The sequence below is a fragment of the Acanthisitta chloris genome, unplaced genomic scaffold (genome assembly GCF_000695815.1).
Source record: "Acanthisitta chloris isolate BGI_N310 unplaced genomic scaffold, ASM69581v1 scaffold16757, whole genome shotgun sequence".
Lineage (NCBI taxonomy): Eukaryota > Metazoa > Chordata > Aves > Passeriformes > Acanthisittidae > Acanthisitta > Acanthisitta chloris.
The window spans coordinates 63177-71355 of NW_008681129.1; positions in this window are offsets into that span (position 1 = coordinate 63177).

Below are 8179 nucleotides of genomic sequence, written 5' to 3' on the forward strand. Positions count from 1 at the left end.
TGAGAAAACAAGTGTCATGTGCCCTTCACCTGTGCAAGGTGCTTTTCTACAGTGCTGCCTACTCCATCTCTCATTTGGGTGGTAGTTTTATCTATCTAATGGCTAAGGGGAGCAAATCTTTGGATATGAGTTTGGAAGTAATTTAACTCCTATCTGATAAATGAGACTGGATGAGTGTGTGCATCAGAGCACAAATCCTGCTTGAATTCATGCAATCTAAGAGTAACAGGATAGAGAAATGTAGGTCTGGTTAACACCGTTAACGTCATCTTCAGATGGGATCGTGTTTGCTACTCAGGCTAGAGTGAAATGTGACATACAAGATTGAAGTCACCAAAACCCTACATTTTTTGTGCCTTTTGTCTTCTCTTGCATATGTAAGAAAACATTATATAAAACAGAATTGCTTTTCCTTCTGAGAAAAAGTACTAATTTCTGCTGAGTTCTACTTGATTGGTTGATGAAATTACTTTCCACGTGGGTCATGATTATCTGACTGGCTGAGTATGAGCTGATCCTCATTCCATCAGGCTGTGACTCTTTTGAGATTGCTACAAATCCCATGAAAGTCTCTAAACTCTCACTTTTACCATTAGACTTCAGTTAGCTTAGATATGTAAAGCTGCCAGGGGAAAGACATCTCCTCGTTCATTTGGTTGCTTGGAAAGTTCTTGTATATTGTTTATCCCTGCTGGTACTTGAAAAGACTTGCAAGGACAAATTGGTGCATGGTTTTGCTCAAGTAGTCTGTGCATTGCTTAAGGTTAAACCCTGGAAATGTATATCAGCTAGGGAAAAATGCCTTGCATATGGCAAATCAAGCTTGTTCATATAAAACTAAGCCTACAATAGAGAAAAATGGTTCATCCCACAAAAAACTGTCTGGTACTTGAGACTATAGGTGACCCTATGAGAATCCTCCTCATTCTGCTTTGTGATGGCAGTTCATGTGTACACCTGCATTCTGAAGCAAACCTTCACAGTGTCACCTCTCTTGGTCATTGTCCATTGATCTTGCTAAGACAGGAATGAATACCTTGTTTGCAGAGGTTATGTTCATGTAACTACTTCACAGTTCAAGGATGAAGTGTTTTTACTGAAGAGGAAGGGCTGCAGTTCTTCTGTTAGCATCTTCAGCTAGGTGAAAGCTAACAATGTGCCAATGCAATCCCATATGTATGGAGCATCCTTATACATATCCACACAGGGACTACATCCAAGCATGGTTGAAGTTTTCTTCAAAGATTCTTTTGAAAATATCTTTAACATAATAGAGAGCATATCTGGCTTGATCTCTGTGTAGCCTTGAGGAGGAAGAAGGGAAAAAATGGGAAGATTTTTTCTGTTCTGTAGTGGATCTGATTCAGTTTGAGGGGCAAGATACTGGTGACTCCTCTGCTGCAAACTTTCTTAACCTTATAATGGTCCCTGTAAATCTTTATCACTATGGAACAGTCCTTTTTTACATAAACACCACAATTAAATATTTGGTACAGACAGGACAAGTGATCCATCAAAGGTCATGCAGAAAGTGTAGAGGTATAGCAGGGCACTGACCTGAGGTTTCCAATAGATACTATTCCATAAAAGAGAAGCTTTTGAATGATTTGAATGATTATACCTCAAAGTTCAAGGATTTCTACTTCCCAGCATTGCTAGATGAGTGGACAGAGTAATTGGAAAAAGGACTAGCCTGTTGCACAGCCTGGGATGTCTGTCTTTTTAATACTAAATAGCACAAAGGAAAAGAAGAAAAAGCGTAAAATCAAATAAACCTGTTTATAGCAATGCTGTTCATTTTCTACCCTTGGAGAGCTGGGCTTAAGGGAGGATCATTCTGGTAGCACTTGTGTGTAGGCATAATGCAAATCAAGTAAACTCAGCCATACCATCAGCTGCAATTGGTAAAAACTGCTACAAGTGTTAGCAAGAGCATTGAAACAAGGCAAACTGTAAAATGCTAGTGATGCTTTAAGGACCATTTCATCTTTCAAAAGGTGTCATAAATAAAAGGTTTCTCTGTGAGAAAAGACCTGGAAAAACAATAAACCAGCATATCACCAAACAGTCAGCTCCTGCATTGTCATTTCTAAAAAGGTGAATGTGTCAGAAATGGTAGGGACAAGACAAATGTGCTTGACTAAGACTGTTCAGGGAGCTCACGTTAACTTTACTAACAGCCATGGACATGTACACGTGAACACATTCACCTGCAAACTCAGAGCATAAGCAGTGAAGAGGTTGATGTAATTAGTTTGCTCATGAAAAACAAGAGCAAAACACCAATATTTGGGCAAATGCAAAAGGCAGAGGCAACAAACTGAATATAAGGGAAAGCAGGAAGATATGATGAAGAGTGGAAAATACTGGTGGAATGTGTTCTGTATATTGGGTCACAGGCAATAATTGTTGCAAAGTTTACAAATAAATAAAAAGAAAAACAGAAAAGCACCACACTAAGACAAAAAGCAGCAACTTCAAAGGTGAGATTTGATATGTATATGACATGGTAGGAGGTAAACAGCTTTCAAACACCTGACTGGCCTTAACTGCAGAGGTCAGACAGTGATACACAAGTAAAAGTATAGCAACAAAAAAAGTAACAACGAAAGAGAGTAAACAGCTCCTTTAAGATCAAGAGGAGAAACTGGAACTTTCATCCAGCAAAAATGAGTCATGTAAATAGAACAGAGTGAGAGAGATTTTTGGACCACAGTAAAGATGGGCAGCTCTCACATCAAACTCAAGTAAAGGCTATCTATTAGGAATACTCAGAAAATTCATGTGAACTCAGCAGAGAGATGTAGACACCAGGTTCTGTATTGCCAAAAGAGTAAAAATACCCTTGACACAATGGAGGATATCCTGCAATAATGTATTTCCATGTAAGGACTTCAACACAAATCTAAGGACAGGGAGAATTCAAAGCCCTTCAGTGATGCTATGAGGAACATTAGTACAATGGTACCTGGGAAAAAGTCCTTTACTGAAGCAAGATGAGAAAAGATAGTGGAGATCTAGCAAGCTAGTTATGGATATCTGGCACAATATTAAGATGGCACAGATTAAGCAGCAAAAATACCCTACATTTTCTAAGCAATGATGTTGATTCAAGAATGGGCAAAGCTGAACAGACAGATAAAATTGCTAAGAGGTCTGCAAAAGTCAAAGAAAATGGGCAATAAGCCGTTCCCAGACAAAAGAACATTTTGAATAGTTCCTGGTAAAAGTAACCCATCACAATGTCTGATACTGTAGCTGGGGCAACAGTACCAGCACTACTCCAACTTGCTTTGCCAATCAGCAAACTAAAGCACTCTGAGAACTGTGGGGTCATGTAAGGATCTAACTGTTTTGGGGGAAAAGGAAAGATTTACATTTCACAGGGACAAGAAAATGTGCAGTCACTACAAACATGAGGCAAAATCATGATGATGAAGGATGGTAAAATATTCACTGTCTTGAGATTTGAGCATCAGCTCTTAGGAGAGACATAGACCAAACAACAGCTATTGGAGGGAGTGTTCAAACCAGAACTGCAGTGGCAGGACCAAGTGCCAGGGATTTCTTGCAGTTCCTGGAGACATGCACTCTTGCCACGAGTAATTTCTTTGGAAAACTACATGGTAATAAAGCTACTGTTCTACACTGAGAGGAAAATAATCTCTGTTGCTAAGGGAAGTCAGGGCTTAGTTAACTCATCACTTTTTTCATAGCGGATACACATATATATGAATACAGAATATGCCTCATGATGCACATTCATGGAATGATAGCTATATGAATTGATGAACTCCTTTTATAGACATGATCTTCATGTTTAGTTTTGCTATTTCTGTTCTAGTAACTGCCATTCTTGATTACAGTGTGAGGAGATGTTCCTTCTCTGCCTTTGGGCACTGGATACTCCTGACAACCCAGCATATGGTTTGGTGAGAGCTGATCTGGCTTATTTGTCTGGCTTCTCATGCAGGTGACACTTAGCCACTGGGCTGTTCTTACTGATATCCCTTTAACTCAGTCTTCATAGATACAGACAAGGATTCTGCATTTGGCATTTTGCAAACATGCCAGTTTTAGGTAACAATTTCTCTCTTTCTGGGATAATGAAGTATCATCTGGCATAGTGAAAAGTCCAATGCACCCATACTGTGATAACTCTCCAAATATTTTTGGCTGCTAGTCTTAGATTTTCACTCCCAGGCAAAATGCACACACATCATAAATATAACTACAATGTAATGGCAACACTTGTCTTCTGCCTCCTTGGTACTGAGGAGTTCGAGGCTTAAAATAGTGATGTGCTTGCCACATGGATGGCATTAGATAGACAGATGGTACACTGTTCTCACTCTGTAATCACACAACGCATATTTCCATGGACCTACGTAGACAAGCACGTATCACCTACTGCCTGGTAGTCAGCATGTGAATACAGAAGGTTAACTTGTTAGGCTTGCCTTGGTAATTGGAGAATTGTCAAGTGTTTGCTGCACTCCTGAGCACATTGGTGCATTGCTGATCGTTTCCTAGGGTTTTCATATATATCTTACTCCTTCAATAACTCTTGCTAGAATGGAGAAATATAACAGAAACTGATGTGCATTCCAAAGAGACTTCCTTCTTCCTTGGTGTTTACACATACACAACTTGGAAGTCAGGTTCCCCTCATGCATTGTAGCTGCTGACTTAATTAGTGGTATATCCTATAAACAAGGTCCAGTTTTCAGGGAATTGCTACAATCCCTTTGAAGCTCCTTCTAACACACAGACTCATGTTTAAAGTGTCCTAGTTTGTTCTTTGTTACTCTTTTCTTTTTTTATTATAACTATTTCACATTTAAAAACTCCGTCCATTTGTAAGTCATTCTCAATAGTGGCTGCAGTGATATCACTGTTTAGTTTAAGCACCTTTTTCCCTTTAACTTTGCCAGGATTATAAGCCTTCCAATCCCAACTGTGCAAGCTCTGTAGCAGTTGTTTTGGTCCCTTTGTAGCTAAGCTTATCTCAATGTGATTTCTATTTCTTTATTTCTGAAATATTACCTTTATTAAACTTTTGCTTTCTTAGATGAAATATGAAACAAGCATTCTAGAGGTGCATAGGGAAACCCATTGTATAAACAAGCAGTATCTTCTTCTGCAGATATGAAAAACTCGTCGTTTAGGGAATTCCTCAGATAGACAAGGAGAACAAAACTCTGCAGTTTCTCTCCATGCACATTCTATTGGTTTTGTTGGGGTTTCTCCAAACAAAAAATTCAAATTTTAATAATTGGTTACTACCCAGAAATGTGTTCCCAGGGCTCTAACATAAAGGTTTTCCTTATTTCCCACTTCTCTGATACAGCTTTGCTATACAAGCCTCAAAAATGCTCAAATGGAGCACTGGGAAGACTTGGTGAGGCATATTATCTTTGATTTTTTATGTTGCCCTGTGTACAAGTTTATCTAATCAGATGGTGATTTCAGAAGCCTGGATCCATCACAGTTGTTAACATCAAGTGAAGTTTGCAGAGTCTTTCCTTTCATCTCTCTCAGCTTGTCCTGAGACAGCAATTTCCAAATTGATCCAAAGCAGCTATTCTTGGAATGACTATAAGGAATAGTTGGATAATGATGATTGGGCAGAATGAATTTATTGCTCTTATTGTTTTCTGCTTGGTCATCTATTTTCTATGGCTCACTATGGTGTAAGGAAAAGATCTGATTCCTATTAAGAAAGAAAAAAAAATTCTGATTGATTTCTCTAGGTGCTGATTCAGGTTCCGTGCCCCATTTTAGTAATAACCTTGTCAGGGTCCTGATCACAGCAATTAGTGCACTGAACAACGCAAAACTAGTTTGAATGCTGGGAGCTGTAACAGTTGTGACTGACAAATGAATTCTCAGGCTTTATGTTCTTCAAAAATTTTGTATTATAGGGCTGGGAGTCATTCAAAGTTTCAATGTTTTGCTGGCTAATGAGAGTTTTTTTTATGGTTCTATGGTTGTGTGTATGTGATGGTATGGGCCAAAGAAAATTCTCAGCCTTTTTAGTGACTCTGAGTCCCATCTGTATTCTGCAGCACACAGCTCTCATTCTCTGTTTGTCTTTTGTAGGAAAGTGTTTTAATTCCTACTGGAATTCCTACTGTGAAATTACTTTCAGAGAAGCAGAGAAACTGATACTGATGCAGAGACTAATGCATCTGCCTTGAGGCTATTCTTTGTTTTTCTTTTTTTTTAGCACAGCCAGCCTAACCCAGCAAAAGGGAATAAGATGTTAGAAAAGGTAAATGATTTCTTCATACATTTTTTTTCATAAACAAACAAACAAAAAAAAACCCTACTGAAGGATTGAAATCCTCTAAGTATCAGCATTTAAACTAGTCACTAGCTATCTGGCATGAAAACCAAACCTTCTTGTTGAGGCTCAATTTCTTCAACCTTCTTTTGCAATCCTCAGTACCAACTGGTGCTCAAGATACATACTGGACCAGCTGGATTCTGTATTTGTTTCCACCAGCAAAGCCTATCCCTGTCTTCAATAAGTTGTTTAGTCCTTTGTATGGATGGGTGATCATTAATTCTGATTCTTACTAAGCCTCTACACACAATGTATATTATAATGTGTATTATAGTGTGCAAGTTACTTTCATTTTATTTGATGGAGTTACAGAGTGATCTATTAAGACATGACAGTGTGTGCATGTTGTAAATAATAAAAGAGTGAAAGAAGCTGCATGAGCCTTCAGAATAAATACTGCACATCATCTAAAATCAGATATACATTTGATTTCACTTCCTCAAAATTCCTCAGGTAGCAACAAAGATACAACTGAGAAATTCAAAGTACAGTTGAGCTACAACTAAAATATTTTTTCTCTCCTCAAAGTCTGCTTCTCAGTAAGGTCTGAGACAAAAATATTTTACTTGCTAAATAGCATTAGGTTTTTTAAAGTGTGATGATACCTTAGTACCTTTGAGTTCAACAGAGAAATCATGAGCGTTCATACTAGTCAACTATTTTATCAAGGCAAAGAAAAGATTTTCAGCTTATTGGATTCTGTTGTAGTGATTTTTGGTTGTGGGTTTTTTAACAGCTTATAAGTAAGCAAAACAGCAGCTGGGATACTTAACTGTTGTAAGCTAGAAAATCACTGGTGAGCATGCCAATGCTCAGTGCCTGTTGGTCACAAGTAACTCAGTGTAATCCCCTCCACGAAGCTCTGAGCCAGGGGCACTGGCTCAGGGACAGCAAAACCCAGACTGCATTTCATGTATCTCTACTCACATTAATTGGTTCATCTACCTGTTCAAATGTGGGAAAAGGTATCAGGCCCTGGGCATGATTATTATTTCATGTGTGACTTTAAGTGGTATTTTTCTGGATGTCAGGCTGTCTCAGAGACTTGACGATGAGCCCAAAGACTTGTCTTCTCTTAGGACTTGGTCCAGGGTCCATCAGAGTCAGTGAGCAGCAATTCAGTAACAGTGAGAAAAGCAAAAAGGTAAAGATATTTTTTAAACAAGAGATTCAGTGGGTCTTTATTCAGGGAGAGCACTTGACATAGACATTAAAGAAAGAGAGGTGGAGTATGTGCTTATTAGCTTCCAAACCATCACAACCTGTGTAGCAGTGCAAATCCCAAAGGCTGGGGGTGCTGCATCCCCACCTCAAACCAGTGGCATAACAGGATGTCTGGCTAACACAGGCATGGCACCTGGCAGAGCAGGCTGTGCCAGGCACAGAGCTAAAGGATGGCAGGATGCAGTCTCACTCTGGAAGCTTCTGATCTGTTCTGGGGGGACAAAAACAACTCAAACAAAGCTGTGCCGTGTGCCCTTTCACTCGGTTTTCTTGGCAAAGTCACAGCTAAGCCTCTGGAGATTTTGTGGTTTTGCTTTGCATATAATTAAAAATTCATTAATTAGGGTTAATTTAAAAACTGAAAACAAATTTTAAGGCTAGTTAAATCTTCCAGAATTCTTGCCTTTTTTTTTTTAAAGTGTAATTAATTTGTTAGAGTTTGGAAGGCTAAGATAGGAAATACAGTTCAGTTACACAATAGCTTGCTATGAAACATTCACCCCAATGATCTGGTTTATTTCCAGCTTATCAACCATCTTAATAATTTGGGCAGGAAAATTATGATAGATTTCCAGCAGTGAGAAAAACAAATTGCATAAAACACAT